We start from the raw sequence: 23,820 nt of genomic DNA, 5'->3' as shown, positions 1-23,820 counted from the left end.
TTAACATCCAGGAACTTGAAATTGCTCACTCTCTCCACTTCTGATCCCTCTAAGAGGACTGGTGTGAGTTCTCTCATCTTAAACTTTCTGAAGTCCACAATCAGCTCTTTGGTCTCACTGACGTTGCGTGTAAGGTTGTTGCTGCGACAACACTCAACTAACTGGTATATCTCACTCCTGAACACGCTTTCGTCACCACCTGAGAGTCTGCCGGTAATGGTTCTATCATCAGCAAATTTTTTGACGGCATTTAAGCTATGCTTAGCTACTTAGGTGTACGATCTGCAGATGCTGGAAGTCAAAAGCAATACACACAAAATGCTGGAGGAACTCAGCAAGTCAGGCAGCATCTATGGAAATTAACAGTCAATGTTTCAGGCCAAGACCCTTCTTCCAGACTGGAAAGGAAGGAGAAAGACATTTTGGGCTGAGACTCCTCTTCATGACTGGAAAAGAAGAGGGAAGACATTTGGGTTGAGACCCTTCTTCAGGACTGGAAAGGAAGGAGGAAGGCGTTTCATGTTGAGACCCTTCTTAGGGAATGGGGAAGACGCCCATGTGATATGCATGGTTATTTTGCATATGTTAAGACAGAGATTTGGAACTGGCAGCACAGCAGTTACGCCAGTGATCGGGATTGTATTCTGTCTGCAGTCTGTAAGGAACTTGCGCGGTCTCCCCATAACCGTGTAGGTTTCGACTGGGTGCTCTGGTTTTCTCCCACATACATTCCAAAGACTGACGGGTAGCAAGTGATGAGCATTCTGTGTTGGTGGTGAGACTTGCAGGCTATTCCCCAGCACACCACTAGACTGTGTTGATTATTGACACAAACGATGCATTTCACTGTTATGTTTCGATGTTCACGTGACAAGTAATTTAAAAAAAGACTAATGTGTGAGTGATGATGCCCACTGCCACAAGGAATGGTTGGGGTAGGCACACCAATGCACTCAAGCAGACTCTGAGATACATCCCAGGATGCGCTGGGACACATCATCAGTGATGTAACCTGGGGTCATCGGGTGTTTCAGGTCTTTCAACAACAGACACTCAAGCCCAGGCAACCCAGCCAGGGATGATCAGGCTTGTGTCCCAGTAGCACTGGTCCACAGGTCACTCCTCTTGATCCATAGCCATCTGGAGGCTCACTCAGCAGCCTCTGTGATGCCCCGATGGCTCTTTTCTTTGCCAAGGAGAGAGTAGGCTCTGCACAGTGAGTAGCCAGCAAAATCTCTACACCCCACCTCTACAGGCTCACATCGTGCTCTCCACCCTGCCTCTGGCACTGCTCTACCAGTTCCTGGTATTTGGCTTTCTTACGCTCAAACGCCTCCTCAGTCCGGTCTTCCCAAGGAACTGTCAGTTCCACTTGCTTCAAGGTTTCTGACAGACTGATTGACTCAGTGATGATGATGCAATGAAGTCAGGGAACTTTAATTATTTGCCAACATTGACTTTCAGCTGCTGTGCAAAGGTCTTGGGCACATATATACTGCTCGGGTGCCGAAGACTTTTGAACAATACTGTATTTGTCAACAGGGAGTGGAGAGCAAGTCTGTAAATGTGCTGGGAGCAAAGAATGTTGGGAATGGCGGAGGTGGAGTGCGATGGGAGGGGAGTGGGACAGGTGGCAGCAAAGGAGTGCCTGGGGTGGTGGGGGGTGGGGGGGATGGCCTGGGTGCGGACACACCCAGCCCTGAGTCACGAGGCAAGGTAATGTGATTCCAAACAATTGGTTTATTGATTATTACAGAATGTCTCTCTGGTGCTTCCCACTCCCTCCCCTCTCCCTTCCCCTTTTTCCAACCATGATTCCCCTCTCCCTGTCCCCTTCCCACTCTCAGTCCACAATAGAGACCCAGATCAGAATCAGGTTTATTATCACTCACTTACGTCATAAATTTTTTTTGTAACAGCAGTACAGTGCAATACATAAAATTACTGCAGTACTGTGCAAACGTCTTGGGCACCCTAACTATATGTATGTGCCTAAGACTTTGGCACAGGACTGTACCCAAAGGGTAAACTGAAGGTACTGCTAATTGAGGTGGATGAAAAGTTCAATCAGATAGCCTGTTCATGTTCTGTGTAATACTGAAGAGAAAAGCACATACAAAATCTGTGAAATAAGGGACACTTGAGTTGAGTGGGGAGTGGATGAAAATGGTCCTGAGTTGTCTATAAATAGAGATAGAAGTTATACTGTGAGCTTTGTCCATCACTGCCCCCTTTGTCTGGAGAATGAAGAGACCAGGACAAGCATCAAGGAACCTTCCCAGTAAAATTCTGAGACTATGGATTATTTTTCTTCTTAAGCACCTCAACCCTGCTGGGGCAAAGACCACCGACAGCAGCTTGAAAGAGTCCCTGTCCTGGGCTAGTCTTTCAAGTCGTTCCTAGACGCAGTCTGTTTAAGATCTTTCCCCTCCCGGGTATGAGGTCTTTGCAGTTTCTGTTCGCATTTCTGAACACTAGATTTTTACAGGATCGGGTTGCCAGCACTATGCCCAACCCTTCTCCTTTTGCAGCCGGGCTTGGGGCCGTCCATGGTGGAGCTGGAGTTGGTCTGTCCATATTGGGTTTGCACAATTTGATCTCATTACACGAGGACCCATGCATGCCCAAAAGCCAGGCATTTTAAAGTCCCACACATCCCCTTGCTAGATACCCTCATGCTCCAAAATCTATCAAATTAGCTCTGAAATATACATAGAACAGTACAGGCCCTTCAGCCCATGAAGTTATGCTGGCCTTTCAACCTACTCCAAGATAATCCAACCTTTCCCTCCTATATAACCCTTTATTTATCTAATGCCTCTAATGTATCTACCTCTACCACCATCCCTAGAAGGTCATTCCACACACCCACCACTCTCTGTGTATAAACTTAACTCTGACATCCCCCAGAACTTTCCTGTAGTCCACAGATGTAGTGTTATGGAAATATTTTGACCGTAAATAACATTCTAACGTTTTGACCTCAAACACTGGGCGCCACAGCAATGTAGCAGATAGCGTAATGCTATTATAGCTCAGGGTGTCAGAGTTCAGAGTTCAGTCCCAGCATCCTCTGTAAGGAGTCTCTGTACATTCCCTGTGGAGTGCCTGGTTTTCCCTCCGGGTGATCCGGTTTCCCCCGGGGAGGTTAATAGGTCATTGTAGATTCTCCCATGATTAGGTTAAGATTAAGTCGGCATCATCAGGAGTTGCTGGGGTGGTGCAGCACTTGAACGGGTCTGTAGCTATCTCAGATTCATTTTAATTGCCAATGTTATGTTTTGTAACTTCAAAACATTAATTCAAACATAGACATGGGATATACGTATATATATATATATATATATATATATATATATATACACTCTAGATTACTCAAATATTATTGAAATATCAAATATACAGCAGCTGGAAGGCCGATTCCACACTGCATCTCTAAATGAAATAAATTAAATACTTTCATCTGCCGTAGGATGCCTGACAATGTGGAAACAGGCCATTCAGCCCAAATGGTGCTTACCAGTGTGTATCCTCCACACAATCTTCCCCCCCCACCACTTTTTATTTCAATCTGTCAACATATCCTTGAAGTCCCTTCTCCCTCGAATGTTTATCCAGCTTCTCCTAATGCATTTAGGGTATTCAGTTCTATTGGTCCTTTCATTGGAAATTCCACTGGGGAAAAGAGGCTTCCCCTGAACTCCCTGTTCAGCCATTATGTGTAGCTGCTGGCTTTCATTCACAAGGAAAACACCCCCTCTCTCCCGGCATCATCAAACCCATGGATATAATAAACGATGCAGTTACCAATCCCAGATGGAATGTGTGGGTTTTCCCTGGTCCTCCCACAGTCTAAAAATGTACTGGGTGGGTTAATTGGTCATTGTAAGTTGTCCCGTGAGAAGGTTAGGGTTAAGGGGGGGGGGGTCTGAGGGGTTGCTGGAGGGATGGAAGGGCCTATTCTGCACAGTATTACTAAATAATAAATCACTCTGATAAGATGGTGGTGCATTCAACCGAAGGTGCTACCGTCCTATTTAGACACATTTTTAATGATCACAAGATCCTGCCATATTTAAAGTACTGGAGGTCTACCCCATCGGTGAGTTGCTTGTTGGTGAAGAAAACAAAGGAGCTGCACATTGTGCTGCTGCCTGAGTCGATGGAGGTCGACTGAAGTTTGCGATGAGCTGTGGGGTGTCTGATTGTATACAAGTATATTTTGTGTGATTGTATTTTTATCCTATATGGGCATGTTGTCTTGTATGTGAAGGACTGGTCCTCAAGGGTGTAGTGGGGGGCGGTGGGAGGGGAACACGTCGGGGCCAGTGTGGTGTGGTGTCCAGGCTGCAGAGACAGGCTCTATTGTGGTCAAATGTGGATTGGACTCTTGTATCGTGAGACAATTTGCACTTGCTATCTTGTGCGTGGTTTGTGCTGTGTGTGACTGTTGGTACTGTGTTTTGTACCTTGACCCTGGAGTAACACTGTTTTATTTGGTTGTGTTCATCAGCATTCACGTATGGTTGAATGGCAATTAATTGAATTGAAATAAATCATGAATAATGCTGCGTTCTGAAATAATGTCAAATAATTTAAAGTAAAACAAGAATAGAAAGATAATGGGTAGCAGAACTATATCAGCAGTGAAGAGGTCCCAATTAAGTGGAATCTACTGCCCTCGATGACTTTTAAGATTCATCCCCTCTTATTTTAAACCCATGCTCCCTACTTTTAAACTCCCCCTACCCTGGGGTAAAGTTTATTCACAGGGAGGAAAGCCTCACAGACACAGAACATACAGTGCTGAGTCCTGAAAAGGGTCTCAGGACTGTTCATTCAATTCCCTGGATGTTGCCTGACCTGCTGAGTTCCTCCAGCGTTTCATATGTGTTGCTTTGGATTTCCAGCATCTGCAGAATTTCTTTTGTTTACAGGAACATCCAGACTCCTTACAGACAGCAGTGGGAATTGAACCCTGTTGGCACAGTAAAGTGATTGCACTAACCGCTATGTTACTCTTGTGTACTTAATATTTAAGTAACATTTGAGTAATCTCATATATATTGGTTGGTTAAGCATCCTTGTTCATTTGAGTAATTCATTATAGGTTTTATGTAAAAAAACATGAATTGTACACATCATCACGCTTAAAGTAAACCTGGTTGGACCTGTACTCCCAGACTCCTGTGTCTTTTTTTGAAGCATAACAGCTACCATGCTGAGAATAATGGTCATTCCAATCAATGCTCAAAACATCGACTGTTTATTCCCTTCCATAAATGGTGCCTGACTTACTAAGTTCTTCCAGCATTTTGTGTGTGTGTTGCTGAAGATTTCAGCATCTGCAGAATCTGTTGTGTCTTGGTTCCATCCAGCCTTCAAATTCAGAAGCAACGGAGATCTGGAGTAACGATTACTTTGTTCTGCTTTACATTTGTGTACTGGACTCCGTTCCTTCTAAGTTGTGTGGGTGTGCGGCCATGCAGTAACTGAAATGCCCCTGTGCACATAGCCTTCGTTGGCGTGCATTTGGAATAAAGACAGATGAGAGAAAGCCTATGAAATAGGGAAGATTTTCTTTGTGTACTGTATTTCATTATACCCTTCAATTGGTGGTGGGGGGGGTGGCGCTGATGCTTTTGCGGAAGTAAATGGGGGAAGGGAAGGGGGAGGGTTGATGCTTTTGCTTCTGCTTGTGAAAAGGAGGGGGTGCTTTGGGGTTCTAATGTTTCGCTATCATTCATTCTTTGTGGTTTTTTCTCTCTGTTTCGTGGATGGCTGCAAAGAGTAAGAATTTCAGGTTGCACATTGTATACATTCTCTGACATTAAACTGAACCATTGAAAATATCAAAGACAAAACAGTATTGCTGAACACACGCAGGAGAACATACAAATTCCTTACAGACAGAGGTGGGAATTGAACCGAGGCTGATGGCACTGTATGCTACGTTTAAGGGGAATATGATGGGAAACTTCTTCATTCAGAGAGTGGTGAGAGTGTGGAATGAGCTGCCAGCACAAGTGGTGCATGCAAGCTCGATTTCAATGCTTCAGAGAAGTTTGGGTAGGTACATGAATGGTAGGGCTATCTGTAACAACTTTGTCCATGTGCTCCGGTCCTGGTGCAGGTCGATGGGAGTAGGATGTTTAAATGACTTGGAACGGACTAGATGGGCCAAAGCGCCTGTTTCTGCACTGGGCTCTATGACTAATGGTGCTGCCCCAGTGGAAGGAAAGATCATATTGAGAAAATAAAATCTCACTATTTCAAAAAAAAATCTCATAAATGTTTGACGTGGGGTTGATGTTGCAGCCACTTTCAACTGGTAATGGAATCTCCACTCCGCTTCAGCCAAAGGGAGTATCCTGTTTCTTCTTGCCATGGCTGTAGTTGTGTTCGTGCTACAACCTCTCCTCCACAAACTACCCAGCTCTTAACACTTTGCAGAACTTATCGGTGCCCCAGCCTTGAACAAATCCAAATTATCTCACTGTTCGCCTCCCTGTGTCCTTCATGGTTGCTGATTTACTTGTAAGTTTCTTTATCATATCTCCTTTTTAATTTATTTTTGCTAGAGCTCACTGCTTATGATCAAATCTTTCATTCATACACATTTTCAGTAATTAGCCAGGGTTTTGTCTGCAGGGAGCCTTGTTGAATAGTCGGGTTTAACCCCTGCGTCCCCAGAATATTCCTGGTAATTTTATAGAGTAAAACTATTCTGATAATTCACAACAGCACCTTTATTCAAAATTCAAGATTGTTTAAAATCATAAACAGAAGAAAGTTTGCGGATGCTGGAAATCCAAAGCAACATGCACAAAATGCTGGGAGAACTCAGCAAATCAAGCAACATCTATGGAAATGAATAAACAGTCGACATTTCAAGCTACGACCCTCTCTTCAGGACAAAGTTGTTTAATGCCATTCCAGTACCAACGTTCCCTCTAATTCTTTTTTTGACATTGCTCTGAGCAGGAAATTTTTACATGGCCTGAAAACTGTGTGGTACTTCAAAGTCTTTTTGTAATAAGCATACTAGGAATATTTAGAATAAAAATTGAAAAATCACATACTTTTGATTTTATTTATTAATTGAAGGGTTTAATGAATTACAGTAAAACAAAGAAAATTATTTCCATTTCAAAAACTTTTTCTTGTCTGCCTTTATAACCAACTGCGAGGCAACAAAGGCCATGTGCATGGGAGCATTTCAGTTACTGTGCAGCCACACACCCACGCAGCTTAGGGGGAACCGTGTCCGGTACACAAGTGTAAAGGAAAGCAAAATAATTGTTACTCTGTATCCCTTTTGCTTCTGAGTTTGAAGGCTGGAAGGGCCCAAGACACAAAGTCTGCGAATGCTGAAAATCTTGAACAACACTCACACACAAAATGGAAGAACTGAGCAAATCAGGCAGCATCTATGGAGGGGAATAAACAGTTGAAGTTTGGTGCCAAGGCAAGACCCTTCACTGGGAATGGAAAGGAAGAGGGCAGGTGCCAGAATAAGAAAGTGGTGAGAGAGGGAGGAGTACAAGCTGGCAGAGAGAAGGTGAGTGCAGGTGAGAGGGAAGATGCCTGTGCGGGGGGTGGATGATATTGTAAGAAGCTGGAGGTGATAGGTGGAAGAGATAAAGGGCTAGAGAAGGAAACTGATAGGAGAGGACAGTGCACCATGGAAGAAAGGGAAGGAGGAGGGGAACCAGAGGGAGATGATGGTAGGTCATGAAGGCAGGAGGAGGAGAAGAGAAGCGGCGAAAGGGAAAACAGAATGCAGAATGGAAAAAGAGATGAAGGACCCAAGTCTCTTTTCAGGTATATGAATACAATCAGAATCAGAAGCAGGTTTACTATCACCAGAATATTAGAGAGAGGAAAAAATAAGTAGTAAGTTAGTGTTCAATGTTCATTCAGAAATCGGATGGCAGAGGGGAAGAGGCTGTTTCTGAATTATTGAGTGCGTACCTTCAGGCTTCTGTACCTCCTCCCTGATGGTAGCAATGAGAACAGGGCATGACTTGGGTGATGAGGATCCTTGAGGTTGGATGCCACATTTTTGAGACATTGCTCCTTGAAGATGGCCTGGGTGCTACGGAGGCTCGTGCCCATGATGGAGCCGACTAAGTTAGAATGCTCTCCACGGTACATCTGTAGAAATTGTGAGTGTTGTTTGGTGACATACCAAATCTCCTCAAACTCCTAATGAAATATAGCCACTGTCATGCCTTCTTTGTAGCTGCATCGATACGTTGAGCCCCGGATAGATCCTCAGAGAAATTGTTCATTCTCTCCAATTCTAATCCCTCTATGGGGACTGGGTGTGTGATCCCCCGTCTTACCCTTTCTGAACTCCACAATCTGCTCTTTGGTCTTACTGATGTTGACTGCAACACCACCTAACTAGCTGGTATATCTCGCTCCTGTACGCCTTCTTGTCACCATCTGTGATTCTACCTACAGTGGTTGTATCATCAGCAAGTTCATAGATGGCATTTGAACTATGCCTAGCCACACAGAAGTCTGAAGTGGCCACCCATACAGATAATTTCATCATATCAGTTCATTGAGATAGTGGAAGGGATAACACAAGAAGAAAATGATATACAGTGCAGACTAAAGTGTTACTGTTACACAGTGCGGGCAATGAAATGCAAGGCCAGAACAAGATAGACCAAGTTCACCTGATCATACTAGCGGACTGTTCAATAGTCTTATAAATGTGGGGTAGAAGCTGTCCTTCAGTCTGGTGGTACAGCTTTTGTATCTTTTGCCTGATTTAAGGAAGGGGTGGGGGAAGAACAGCGAATGGACAGGATGGAAGGGATCTATGACCACTTCGGATGCTTTAGTGAGGCAGTGAGCATTGTAGACAAGAGTTCCTGGAGGGAGGCTGATTTCTGTGATGAGTCAACAACTCCCTGCAGTTTCTTGTGGTCACGTGCAGAGCAGTTGCTGCACCAAGTATGATGCATCTGGATGGGATGCTTTCTATGCTGCATTGATAAAAATTGGTCAGGGTCAAAGAGGCAGTTTAGAGGTGTGAAGAATGCCTTGTGTGTGTGATTTCAGTTAGCAATTCAGTTCATGACTTCCCAACTTATAGAAGACACAAAGTATTCATCTCATACTTTGGACTAAAAAACTTGGGGCCCTGAACCTGCTGGATTATTGCAAAGTCCACCTGGACTTGGAACACACCTAAAAGATGATTGATTCTTCACCACATCTGTAAGCCTTTCAGTTCAAGTGCTGTTCCCATCTCTGAGGTCCCATCAGGCTCTTGAACCAAATAGGATATCTGCACTTGCTCCACCATTAACATGTTCCCACAACCTAAGAACTCACTTTCAAGGACTCTTCATCTCATGTTCTTGGTATTTAATGCCTATTTATTTATTTACTTACTTTTTTTTTGTATTCACACAGTTTGCTGTCATCTGCACTCTGGCTGCACTCTGTATTCACACAGTTTGCTGTCATCTGCACTCTGGATGGGCAGTCTTTCGTTGATTCTGTTATGGCTATTGTTGGAACATAGAAGAGTACCGCACAGGAACAGGACCATATGCCCACAACGTTGTGCTGAACCAGTTAAAAAGCAAATCAAAAACACATAAACACTAATCTCTCCATCTTCCTTACATCCATGTGCCTATCTAAACTTCTCTTAAAAGCCTTTAACATACTTGTCTCTACCACCATACTAAGCAGTGTATTCCATGCATCCACCACTCTCTGGGTAAGAAACTTACCCCTCACATCCCCCTTGAGCCTACCCCCCCCCACCTTCAATGCATGCCCTCTGGTATTAGACACTTCAACCCTGGGAAACAGATACTCCCTGTCCACTCTATCTATGCCTCTCATTATCTTATAAACCTCCATCAGATCTCCTCTGGCACTCCAGAGAAAACAACCCAAGTTTGTCCAGCCTCTCATGATAGCACATGCCCTCAAAACCAGGCAGCATCACACACAATGTAGATTTTTTGAGAATGCTCACAAGAAAATGAATCTTAGGGTTGTTTATGATGACATATCTGTACATTGATAATAAAAGTTACTTTGAACTTTGAGTAAATAAAGTGGTGCCAGAGGTACTGTGTGAGAGAGCAGAGGTGTGGTGGACACGCTGGAATCCGTAATGGTTTGGGGGCTGGCTCCTGCAGACTGGTTCTCCGATTGGTGCTGCTCTCCGGTGTTCGCTCCCTAGAAGACAAAGCGGGATGATGTTTGTCTGCAACAGTGAGAGATAAGGAATTGCTGTGTGATTGTTCTTGCAGAAACATGGCTCCAGGATAACATCCCATGCACCATCAATCTTCAGGCCATGACACTCAGGGACGTGTACTAATTTTATCTTATGATTATATGTACCCTGTTTTGCACATTGCTTTGTTTAGCTGTATACATGTGTATGGTTGATTGATAATTAAACTTGAACTTGAAACTCTGATATCCCAAGAGGAAGTAAATAAAATTCTTTAAGTGACATTAGTTGAAGTACAAAAATTGTCATGGAAAGCAGGAGGAGGTCCTTAATACTTTGCAAAATGCTGCCACGGAATTCTTTTACTTACAGCACTGTGCAGAAATCTTAGGAACATATGTATCGCTAGGGTGCCAAAGATTTTTGCACAGTACAGTATCTGTCAATGCGGGCCGCAGAGCAACTTTGTAAATCTGGCGGGAGCAAAGGATGTTGGGAATAGTGAGGGTGGAGCCCTGCAGGAGGGGTGTGGGACAGATGGCAGAGAAGTGCCAGGGGTGGGACAGACACACCCAGCCCCAAGACACCAGGCAAGGTGATTGATTCCAAACAACTGGTTTATTGATCATTACAGAATGTCTCTCTGGTGCTTCCCGCTCCCTCCCCTCTCCCTTCCCCTTTTCCCAACCATAATTCCACTCTCAGTCCACAATAGAAACCCGTATCAGAATCAGGTTTATCGTCACTCACATATGTCATGAAATTTGTTTTTTTTTCGGCAGCAGTACAGTGCAATACATAAAATTACTACAGTACCGTGCAAAAGTCTTGGATATCCTAGCTATACATAGTGCCTGAGACTTTTGCACAGGACTGTAGCCAGCTGTCATGATGGATGGATTTCTGAGTTATCCATACTCGTGCTGCACTTCAATGTCAGTCTCCAATTCTGCCCTGAGGCCTCATAAAGCTGAGTATTCCAGGATATTCCTTGAATTTTCCACAGGTTCTTATATTTTTATACATAATTGGCTTTAGTTTCAATGGGATTATATTAATAGTGAAATAAAGACAGAAATATTTTTATGTATGTGCACCTGAAATTCAATGATTTCAAGGCATTAACTTCAAGCACAGTTTGTAAAGTGATCTGTGTCGAAGAATGCCTGGCAAACTTACAAATCACGGTACAAATACAACTGATATCCTCATATGATGCAGAAGGCCCCTCGGCCCATTGAGCCTATGCAGGCTCACAGAACAATACCATTCTCCTCATTATATCTTGGTAACCTTTTCTCTCTCATATGCCCATCCATTCTCCCAGCAACCAACAAACCCAGGGTTAATTTACGGTAACCAATTAACCTACTTGGGTGGTGGGGTGGAGATACATCTCTACCAAAGGAGGTGTAAAGTGCTCCTTCCCTCCACTACCCTTGGGCAAGGTGTAGTACCTAATTAATCCCCGATCAGGGTCACGTGAAGCCACGGGAGCAGGTGGTGACGGTCGTTTGAGCAGCTGGTGCAGATCACAAGTCCTCGTCATGTGACCACTGACATCAGGCAGACAATCTCTGAACAGTATAGATAATGGGCTGGGGTCACCTGTCTTGTGAAGGCACTGCCCACAGGAAGGCAATGGCAAACTACTTCTGGAAAAATAACTGCCAAGAACAATCATGGTCATGGAAAGATGATGATTGCCAACGTCAAACTGTCAAAGTGCCTCCATTCTTGACTTCCAAAGAACCTTTGGATTGCAAAAGCATTAGGATCCAACAGAGGGAGGGGTAGGATCACAGGTTGGTAGATTGGTTGAGTGGGGGAGTCAGAAGGTTGTGGTTTTCAATGACGTTCATAGTTTTGGCTGATAAATGGAGTTCTGCACTGTCAGTGTTGCCAGTTTTCAGGTAAGGTTACAACTTGAAGACGTGGCTCAATTGGACATAATAAATTCCACGATAGTTATCCCTGATGTCCAAACTAATAATTCAAATTTCAAAGCTCAAAGTACATTTATTGTCAAAGTATATATGCTGTATACAACCCTGACATTCATCTTCGCATAGTCACGAGAAAAGAAACACCATGGAATTCGTTCAAAGAAAAGATCAAACACACAATGCATGAAAAACAGAACAAACCACGCGAACGGCAAAAAATGAACAAAAAACACAATATAAAACATCAAACCATAGAGTCATTGAAACAGTTCAGGAATATCCAGTTTAGTTCAGTTCAGTTCGATGTAGTGCTGTGTCGCTTGTTGACTGCAGGCCACAAAGCAAGTCCATCCCGATCAAAATCGCACAAACTAGCAATAAAAAAGGAGTAACTAAAAACACATCTAACATGAACTACAGTGTCCACTCCACAAATCATGTCGATTAAGCCTTGCTTAAGATCCAAGACTCCGTCACCGATGAGTGAGAGGCCAGTCCAATGCAGACACCTTCCTCCAGGAGCAGCAAGTGAGATCGAGAGAGAGACCAGTCAAACACAGGTAGACGGTACTGAAACCTGTCTCACCTTCCGCTCTTTTCCTCATTGATCTCAATGTAGCCCAATGCTTTAATATCGAGATCAGTGAGAAATGGAGTCAATCATGGGTTTGTGCTCTGTCTTCAGGCTTCTTGGCCTTGAGGCCGCACACTTCACTTGAAATCTCACAGACACCCTCGGAGACAGCAAAGCCACAGATCGTTCAATTGGTCCAAAAACACACCATCAAACTGTAAATCACAGTTTCCAGTAGCGGCAGAATCATATTTGAAAGAAGAAGAAGTGAAAGAAGTAATTGATGAAGGAAGAGCAGTAGATGTAGTGTATATGGATTTCAGCAAGGCATTTGATAAGGTACCCAATGCAAAGCTTATTGAGAAAGTAAGGAGGCATGGGATCCAAGGAGACATTGCTTTGTGGATCCAGAATTGGCTTGCCCACAGGAGGCAAAGAGTGGTTGTAGACGGGTCATATTCTGCATGGAGGTCAGTCACCAGTGGAGTGCCTCAGGGATCTGTTCTGGGACCCTTACTCTTCGTGATTTTTATAAATGACCTGGATGACGAAGTGGAGGGATGGGTTAGTAAGTTTGCCGATGACACAAAGGTTGGAGGTGTTGTGGATAGTATGGAGGGCTGTCAGAGGTTACAGCGGGACATTGATAGGATGCAAAACTGGGCTGAGAAGTGGCAGATAGAGTTCAACCCAGATAAGTGTGAAGTGGTTCATTTTGGTAGGTCAAATATGATGGCAGAGTATAGTATTAAAGGTAAGACGCTTGGCAGTATGGAGGATCAGAGGGATCTTGGGGTTCGAGTCCATAGGACACTCAAAGCAGCTGCGCAGGTTGACTCTGTGGTTAAGAAGGCGTACGGTGTATTGGCCTTCATCAATCGTGAAATTGAATTTAGGAGCCCAGAGGTAATGTTGTAGCTATATAGGATCCTGGTCAGACCCCACTTGGAGTACTGTGCTCAGTTCTGGTCACCTCAGTACAGGAAGGATGTGGAAACCATAGAAAGGGTGCAGAGGAGATTTACAAAGATGTTGCCTTGATTGGGAAGCGTGCCCTTCGATGTACCGTGGAGAGCATTCTGACTGGCTGCATCACCATCTGGTATGGGGGGAGGAGGGGGGCTACTGCGCAGCATCGAAATAATCTGCAGGAAATTGTCAACACAGCTCCATCATGGACACCAGCCTCCCCAGCATCCAGGACATCTTCAAGGAGCGATGCCTCAAAAAGGCAGCGTCCATCATTAAGGACCCCCACCACCCAGGACATGCCTCTTCTCATTGTTACCATTAGGGAGGAGGTACAGAAGCCTGAAGGCACACACTCAATGAATCAGGAAAAGTTTCTTCCCCTCTGCCGTCCGATTCCTGAATGGACATTGAACCCATGAACACCACCTCACTGCTTTTTATTTCTTTTCTTCCTTTTGCACTACTTAACTTTAAAAAATATATACTTATTACCATCATGTACAGTTTTATTTTTATTGCAATGTTCTGCTGCTGCATAACAAACTTCATAACGTACAGTCCTGTGTAAAAGTCTGAGGCACATATATATAGCGAGCGTGCCTGAGACTTTTGCACAGTACTGTAGTAATTTTATGTATTGCACTGTCACAAAGTAAACAAATTTCATGACATAAGTGAGTGATGATAAACCTGATTCTGATCTGGGTCTCTATTGTAGACTGAGAGTGGGAAGGGGACAGGGAGAGGGGAATCATGGTTGGGAAAAGGGGAAGGGAGAGGGGAGGGACCTGGTAGCACCAGAGAGACATTCTGTAATGATGAATTGTTTGGATTCAAATGACCTTGCCTGGTGTCTCAGGGTTGGGCATGTTTGTACCAACCAGTCTCACACCCCTTGCATGGCAGTCCACCCTTGCCATTCCCAACATGCATTGCTACCACCAGAGTTGAAAACTGGCTTTCTGCTCCTCGTTGACTAATACAATACTGTGCAAAAGTCTTAGGTAGCCTAGCTATATGTATGAGCCTAAAACTTTTGCACAGGACTGTATGCCAATGATATTAAACCTGATTCACATTCTGGTCTTTCACTTGACCTGCAGGGTTAGGATAATGCAGTTTTGTAGGGCAAAACTCTCTCGTTGGAATGTGGTTGTTAATTCTAGGTAATGGATGGCTGAAAGGAACATAGTCAAACTTTCTAGTGACATCTCAAGCTGCCTGACTGAAGTTTGAGTGATTTGAGAATGCTGGACGAGGTTGAATTACTGGCTTGAACTTTCTGCTTGACATCTGTTGTTTTTTTATTTTGAATCTAAAACATACAGGGTCTGATGTTTCCATAAGCTTGTGAAATAATATCTGTGATTGCCAAAGTTCAAACCAGACATGTTAATAGTCCTTCAACTCAAATTGTGTGATTCTCACCACTGGAGAACGTTGCAATGCCATCTTGCTCCCCCACCACCACTTCATTCCCCCAAAGAAAACGAACCCTCAGTGAAACCCAGCCAGGAATCTCACCCAGCGAGACGCTGGAGAGGTGTGCACGCTGTGACATGTATGAACAATGCAACACATCTTAGTGTTCAGGAAGTTTTGAGAAACCACAGAAAACAATTCATCATGTTACCCAAACTCTTTGGAGTGTGTGCGTGTCCAACTCTGCCTTGTTTAGTTAACCGCTGCAGCCAACAGCGGAGCCACTTGGGACAGTTGAAATTCAGTGGATTCCAGTTAATTGGGCCTTCAGTTAATCAGGGCATGACTCTTAAAGAACACAAACAAATTGAGAAAATAGCCAGGATTCCCTTTGTTTATTTGGGACACCATGCTGCTTAATTGGGGCAGGAGACTGTTGTCAAACAGTTTCTAACTAGTGTCAGCTGCACGCACTTGTGTGGCCTTTAGACACTACAACGTGCTTAGAGTGAACAGTTTTTAAAAAGTGTCAGTGTGTGTTCAAAAAGCAGTGATTTTTGTCACTAGTCTAGCTGGTGAGAAATAAGTAGGAAGACATTTCAGAACTGTTTTGCTCACTGCGGTTCCTCAGGGATTTGTTCTGGGACCCCTACTCTTCGTGATTTTTATAAATAACCTGGATGAAGAAGTGGAGGGATGGGTTAATAAATTTGCTGATGACACAAAGGTTGGAGGTGTTGTGGATAGTGTGGAGGGCTTTCAGAGGTTACAGAGGGACATTGATAGGATGCAAAACTGGGCTGAGAAGTGGCAGATGGATTTCAACCCAGATAAGTGTGTGGTGGTTCATTTTGGTAGGTCAAATATGATGGCAGAATATAGTATTAATGGTAACACTCTTGGCAGTATGGAGGATCAGAGGGATCTTGGGGTCTGAGTCCACAGGACACTCAAAGCTGCTGCACAGGTTAACTCTGTGGTTAAGAAGGCATATGGTACATTGGCCTTCATCAATCGCGGGATTGAGTTTAGGAGCCGAAAGGTAATGTTGCAGCTATATTGGACTCTGGTCAGACCCGACTTGGAATACTGTGCCCAATTCAGGTCACCTCAGTACAGGAAGGATGTGGAAACCATAGAAAGAGCGCAGAGGAGATTTACAAGGATATTGCCTGGATTGGGGAGCATGCCTTATGAGAATAGGTTGAGTAAACTCAGTCTTTTCTCCTTGGAGCGACGGAGGATGAGAGGTGACCTGATAGAGGTGTGTAAGATGATGAGAGGCATTGTGGATAGTCAGAGGCTTTTTCCCAGGGCAGAAATGGCTAGCATGAGAGGGCACAGTTTTAAGGTGCTTGGAAGTAGGTACAGAGGAGATGTCAGGGGTAAGTTTTTTACACAGAGAGTGGTCAGTGCGTGAAATAGGCTGCCGGCAACAGTGGTGGAGGCGGATACGATAGGGTCTTTTAAGAGACTCCTGGACAGGTACATGGAGCTTAGAAAAATAGAGGGCTATGTGTAACCCTAGGTAATTTCTAAGTTAAGGACATGTTTGGCACAGCTTTGTGGGCCGAAGGGCCTGTATTGTACTGTAGGTTTTCTGTGTTTCGAGCATTCAGGCTTGGAGATGCCAGAAACGGCCAGGAGAGAGAATGAAATGATTTCACTGCTTCAACAAGTTAGAAACTAAGAAGAATTTGAAGAACTCAACAATCATCTTGAATGTGACAATGAAAGTGAAGATTTGGAGGATATAGCCGTCTATAGCATTGTATGAAGGCAGTCCATTGTCTACACGAGGTGTAGGCACTGATTTTGTACATTGCATGCACTGGATAAATTCCTCCATTGATAACTTCTGGGAACTAATACACAGTTTTATAACACTATTAGTAATGTTCTAATTTGTTCTGCATTTCATTAAAAAGCACAATTTTAACTCAGTTTGTCTTTTTTATACCTTTTTAACTATTCCGTGAAACTTTGGCTGGTCGGGGCAGCCGCCTAATTGGGCTTAAATGCATTGGTCTTGATGTGTCTCAATTAACCAGAATGTGCTGTATTAAGGAGATCAGGATTATAGTGTGGGACTAGAAGCTCTGCTATTGGGTGACTGATTGCAGGATTTATGATTTAGCAATAAATGTGTGTGTATATGTGAGAACACATACATACATGTGAATGGACATTGTACAAGGTGAAGTTGAAGTGTAATTGTCATTCAACCATACATGAATACAGCCGAACGAGACAGTGTTACTCCATGGTCAGGGTGCCAAACACATTACCAACAATCACACACAGCACAAGGCACATATAAGATACCAGTAAGATACAGTCACACAAAACTGAAGTAGAAAGCGTTAAATAATTTCCCACTGCTACCTGTAAGGAGCTTGTATGTTCGCCCCATGACCACATGTGTTTCCTCCTGAGTGCGCTGGTTTCCTCCCACACTCCAGCTGGTAAGTCAATTGGTCATCGTACATTGTCCACTGAGGGTTAAATGGGGGTTGCTGGGCGGGAGGAGCCTGCTCAGCCCTGTATCCCAATAAACATATAAATTGTTACATCTAAAGTGCAGTCACAAACGTTGAAATTTATTCATCCTTGCGTGAATACGTGAATGGGTATGCATGTTCGGTGTAAAGGACTAATGTGCATTTAATGATGGGGGCTTCCCTTTCTCCTATAGTCCACTCTCCTTTCCTATCAGATTCCTTCCTCTCCAACCCTTGACCTTTGCCACCCACCTGGCTTCACCTATCACCTTCCAGCTTGCCACCTTCCCCTCCCCGTCCCTTTTTATTCTGGCATCCTTCTCCCTTCCTTCTCAGTCCTGATGAAGGGTCTCATTTAAATAATAGATATAAAAGAAATCCACAGCACATTACAGGCCCTTCAGCCCTATAACGGTGTGCTAACCATGTAACCCACTTTACAAACTGCCTAGAATTTCCTTACCGCACAGCCCTCTATTTTTCCAAGCTCTATGTATCTATCTCTTAAAAGATCCTATTATATCCTCTTCCACCACTGTCTCCAGCAGCCTATTCCACACACCCACCACTCTGTGTGAAAAACTGACATCCCCCTTGTACCCGCTTCTAAGCACCTTAAAACTACGCCCCCTCGTATTAACCATTTCAGCCCTGGGAAAAAGCTTCTGGCTATCCACATAATCAATGCCTCTCATCACCTTATACACCTCTATCAGGTCACCTCTCATCTTCCGTCGTTCCAAGGAGAAAAGGCCAAGTTCACTCAACCTATTCGCATAAGGCAACATCTTTGTAAATCTCCTCTGCACTTTCTCTATAGTATCCACATCCTTCCTGTAGTGAGGTGACCAGAACTGAACACAGTACTCCAAGTAGGGTCTGACCAAGTTCTTGTATAGCTGTAACATTACCTCAAGGCTCTTGAACTCATCCCACGATTGATGAAGGCCAACACACCATAAGTTTTCTAACAACATTGTCAACCTGTGCAGCAGCTTTGAGTGTCCTATTGACAAGGATCCCAAGATCTCTCTGATCCTTCAGACTGCCAAGTGTCTTACCATTAATATTTATTCTGTCTTCAAATTTGACCTATCAAAATGAATCACTTCACACTTACCTGGGTTGAAGTCCATCTGCCACTTCTCAGCCCATTTCTGCATCCTATCAATGTCCCACTGTAACCACTGACAACCCTCCAGACTATCCACAACACCCTCATATTTTGTGTCATCAGCAAACTGACTAACCCATCTCTTTTTACTTCCCCATCCAGGTCATTTATAAAAATCACAAAGAGGAGGGGTCCCAGAACAGATCCCTGAGGAACATCACTAGTCACCGTCCTCCATGCAGAATATGAATCACCCTTTGCCTTCTGGATCCACAAAGCAAGGTCTCGTTGGATCCCATGCCTCATTATTTTCTGAATGAGCCTGGAATGGGGAACCTTATCAAATGCCTTACTGTAATCCACATAACCATATAACTATATAACAATTACAGCACAGAAACAGGCCATCTCGGCCCTTCTAGTCCATGCCGAACTCTCATCTCACCCAGTCCCACTGACCTGCACACAGCCCATAACCCTGCATTCCTTTCCTGTCCACATTTCTATCTAATTTAACTTTAAATGACAACATTAAACCTGCCTCAACCACTTCTGCTGGAAGCTCGTTCCACACAGCTACCACTCTCTGAGTAAAGAAGTCCCCCCTCATGTTACCCCTAAACTTTCGCCCTTTAACTCTCAACTCATGTCCTCTTGTTTGAATCTCCCCCACTCTCAATGGAAAAAGCCTATCCACGTTAACTTTATCTATCCCCTCATAATTTTAAACACCTCTATGAAGTCCCCCCTCAATCTTCTACACTCCAAAGAATAAAGACCTAACTTGTTCAACCTTTCTCTGTAATTTAGGAGATGAAACCCAGGCAACATTTTAGTAAACCTCCTCTGTACTCTCTCAATTTTATTGACATCTTTCCTATAATTCGGTGACCAGAACTGTACACAATACTCCAAATTTGGCCTCACCAATGCCTTATACAATTTCAACATTACATCCCAACTCCTATACTCAATGCTCTGATTAATAAAGGCCAAAAGCTTTCTTCACCACCCTATCCACATGAGATTCCACCTTCAGGGAACTATGCACCATTATTCCTAGATCCCTCTGTTCTACTGCATTCTTCAATTCCCTACCATTTACCATGTATGTCCTATTTTGATTAGTCCTACCAAAATGTAGCGCCTCACATTTTTCAGCATTAAACTCCATCTGCCATCTTTCAGCCCACTCTTCTAACTGGCCTAAATCTCTCTGCAAGCTTTGAAAACCTACTTCATTGTCCACAACACCACCTATCTTAGTATCATCTGCATACTTACTAATCCAATTTACCACCCCATCATCCAGATCATTAATGTATATGACAAACAACATTGGACCCAGTACAGATCCCTGAGGCACATCGCTACACACCCTCCTCCAATCTGACACACAGTTATCCACCACTACTCTCTGGCAGCTCTCATCCAGCCACTGCTGAATCCATTTTACTACTTCGATATTAATGCCTAACGATTGTACCTTCCTAACTAACCTTCCGTGTGGAACCTTGCCGAAGGCCTTACTGAAGTCCATTAAGACATCATCCACCGCTTTACCCTCGTCAGCTTTCCTAGTAACCTCATCAAAAAATTCAATAAACATTGAATTCAATGAACATTGAGGGCAAGGTGCATTGTGCCGGAATGTATGGTGACACATGCGGGCTTCCCCCGGCACATCCATGGGTGTGTTGGTTGGTAACGCATTTCACTGTATGTTTGAGGTGTATGTGATAAATAAATCTGAACCTAAATAAACCTGAATCTAAACAAAATATGTTGGGAAGACTCACAAGATTGGGCAGCATCTATGCGGAGTTCTTTGAGCAGATTCCATGGTTTTCTGTCTTTGTTTCATGGCTACCTGTGGGAAGGCAAATCCCAGGGCTGTATATTGCATATATGTTGTTTTTCTTTTCTGCGCATCAGGTGGAAACCTTGCCATTTCTTCAGCAATTTTGTCTGTTTTTTTTACGAGGTTGAGTTGCTAGCTCGATGCTCAACCCAGCATGGATGGAAAACGTGCAAGGAGCCAGCCGGTCTTGAACCCAGGACCACTCACCTTGAAGTCCAGTGCAGATGCCACTACACCACCAGCTGGCATATGCTGCATACATACTTCGATAGTAAATCTGAATCTTTGAGAAACAGAGCTAACATTTCAGAACTGCAAAAGAGAGAAAACAAGTTACTATTAGATTGGGAAGGGAGGAGAAGATGGCGGCGTGACGCAGCGCGCGCAGCCGCTCCAAAATGATATCGTATTTGTTAAGTAGGGGCCGTGCACGATCCTGATTTGACGGAGGCAGACATGAGAAGCACGGAGGAACATCTGGAGAAACTTCTGAAATGCCCACTTCGCTGCCGCTGCTACTGTGCAATCGAGAATCTCCGGAGGGGAAGGCCCCAAATCCTCGGCTTTGCCAATTGCTTGTTGCCAGGGCCAGGGTCGAAGCACTCGGCAGAGATGGTGCTCGGTGCTCAGTGTCAGAGGGCTGGTTGGAGGCTCGAAGTTTTTGGACGGACTCAAGAGTTGGCTGTGGTCGGGTGCTTCCAGGATGCTGCATCGGCAAGTCTGCGGCACTGGAGGTTCATGGCAGGGAGAGTTTCTTCCTTCTACCATCTGCGTGAGATGATGCGACTTTCGAGAGACTTTGAGACTTTTTTTTTACCGTGCCCATGGTCTGTTCTTTATCAAATTACGGTATTGCTTTGCACTGTTGTAACTATATGTTATAATTATGTGGTTTTTCTCAGTTTTTCAGTCTTGATTTGTCTTGTGTTTCTGTGATATAATTCTGGAGGAACATTGTATCATTTCTTAATACATGCATTACTAAATGACAATAAAAGAGGACTGTGTGTCCTCATAATCTAATCTAATCTATTAGGTTGCAGAGAGGGTGGAAAGGGGGATGGATAGGACAATGAGGGCAACTTCTCCCAGCTCATCAGTGAAACAGTTAGATTCTTCCTATTCTAATGCCTCTATTTTTCTTTAGGGTGCTGGGGTCCTACTGGATCTTTGACCTACAGCGGTACTCAAAACTGCGGTTCTGCACAGAAGCACGTTCCCGTGTTTGGAGCTTGCCGATCGGCTGTGTTTCGATAGGTCCAGGTTCAGCCTGAAGTCGGGTGACTCTGGGGCCTGCACGGCCCTGTGGACACGAATTCTCACCGGTGTCATGTACTGAAGCGTAGCGGGAGGCAGAACGTCAAAGACCAATAGAGTGGCTGTCACAGGGCACTGCACTCAGTAATCGAATTGCCGATTCTCGAGTCGAGGAATTGAAATAAAAGAAAAGCGCTTCAGACTGACCATAACATTGACTGTTGTCTCCCCGTCACTGTGGAAGGAGTGATATCTATCTCTCTTGTTAGTGAGAGAGTGAGAAAGCCTGTGGGATATTGAGAATGTTGGAATGAACAGTTCATTTCTGGTGGACTGTAGACCATGGTCTCTCTTTGGGAGCTTTGCTGTTGCTGGCATGGTAGGTGGTGGAAGTGCTGATGCTTTCTGCTAGAGTAATTCGGGGTAGGGTTGATGCTGCTTGTGCCTGGGAGGGGGGCAGGGGGCTTTGGGGTTCTTACGTCTTTTTTCTGTCATTCGCTCTTTGGGTGTTTCTCTTCTGTTTCAAGGATATCTGCAAAGAGTAAGAATTTCAGGTTGTATATTGTATACATTCTCTGATACTAAATGGAACTATTGAACGATTGGCTATTGAACAAAGGAAATATCTTTAATCAGATGACACAAGGTTATAATGGTGATAATCTGGTTAATGAAGCCAATCAAAGAGAGAGAAAATAAACTAAAGGTTGCATTAAAAACTGTTAAATGCAGGTCAGAATTCAAAGTTCAAAGTAAGTTTTATTATCAAAGTACATAAGCCACCATATACAACCCTGAGATTAATTTTCTTGTGGACATACTCAATGATTCTATAGAACAGTAACTATAATGGAATTAATGCAAGACTGCCCAACTAGGACATTCAACCAGAGTGCAGAAGACAAAAAACTGTGCAAATGCAAAAAGAAAACACAAAAATATAAATAAACAATAAATATTGAGAGCATGAGATGAAGAGTCCTGGAAAGTGAGTGCATTGGTTGTGGGAACAGTTCAGTGATGGGGCAAGAGAAGTTGAGTGAAGAGTTTTAGGAAATTCCCAACAAATCAGGGAGTCAGCGGAGGAGGAGAAGCTGGGTTGATATCCCATGTGGACAACCTGGTGGTGCTTTAGAAAAGGAGGCCTTTACCTGGATCAGAAGCAGATTGTTATAGAGTCACCAATATATCAAAAAAAGCTGTTTGTGAGAAATCTTTATATCAGAAAGTGGTAAGAATATATATAACACTCACAGCCACAAAAATATTTGAAGTGTGGAGTAGAGACATTTAAGGGAAAGGTGGTTTATTATTCGGGTTATCTAATAGGTCAGAATTGGACTCGTCCTCTCCTCTCCTCTAGGAGGGAGGAGAAGATAGCAACGCGACGCAGCACGCGCGGCCTCTCCGGTGAAATAATATCGTATTTGTTAAATAGGGGCCGTGCACAATCCTGATTTGATGGAGACAGACATGAGAAGCACAGAGGAACACCTGGAGAAACTTCTGAAATGCCCAGTTCGTTGCCGCTGCTACTGTGCAATTGAGAATCTCTGGAGGAAAGGCCCCAAATCCTTGGCTTTGCCTGTTGCTGGCGGCCAGGGTTGGGGTCGAAGCACTCGGCAGAGATGGTGCTCGGTGCTCGGTGTCGGAGGGGTGGTCGGAGGCTCGAAGTTTTCGGATGGACTGAGTCGGACTGTGGTCGGGTGCTTCCAGGATGCTGCATCGGCAAGTTTGTAGCGCTGGAAGCTCATGGCAGGGAGAGTTTTCTTCCTTCTACTGTCTGTGTGAGATGATGGGACTTTCGAGAGACTTTGAGACTTTTTTTTACCGTGCCCATGGTCTGTTCTTCTATCAAATTATGGTATTGCTTGCACTGCTGTAACTATACGTTATAATTATGTGGTTTTTGTCAGTTTTTCAGTCTTGGTCTGTCTTGTGTTTCTGTGATATC

This window comes from Mobula hypostoma, chromosome 21 (assembly GCF_963921235.1).
Source record: "Mobula hypostoma chromosome 21, sMobHyp1.1, whole genome shotgun sequence".
In the NCBI taxonomy this organism is placed as follows: domain Eukaryota; kingdom Metazoa; phylum Chordata; class Chondrichthyes; order Myliobatiformes; family Myliobatidae; genus Mobula; species Mobula hypostoma.
The sequence above is the reverse complement of the archived record's forward strand: the minus strand, read 5'-3'. Positions refer to the sequence as shown.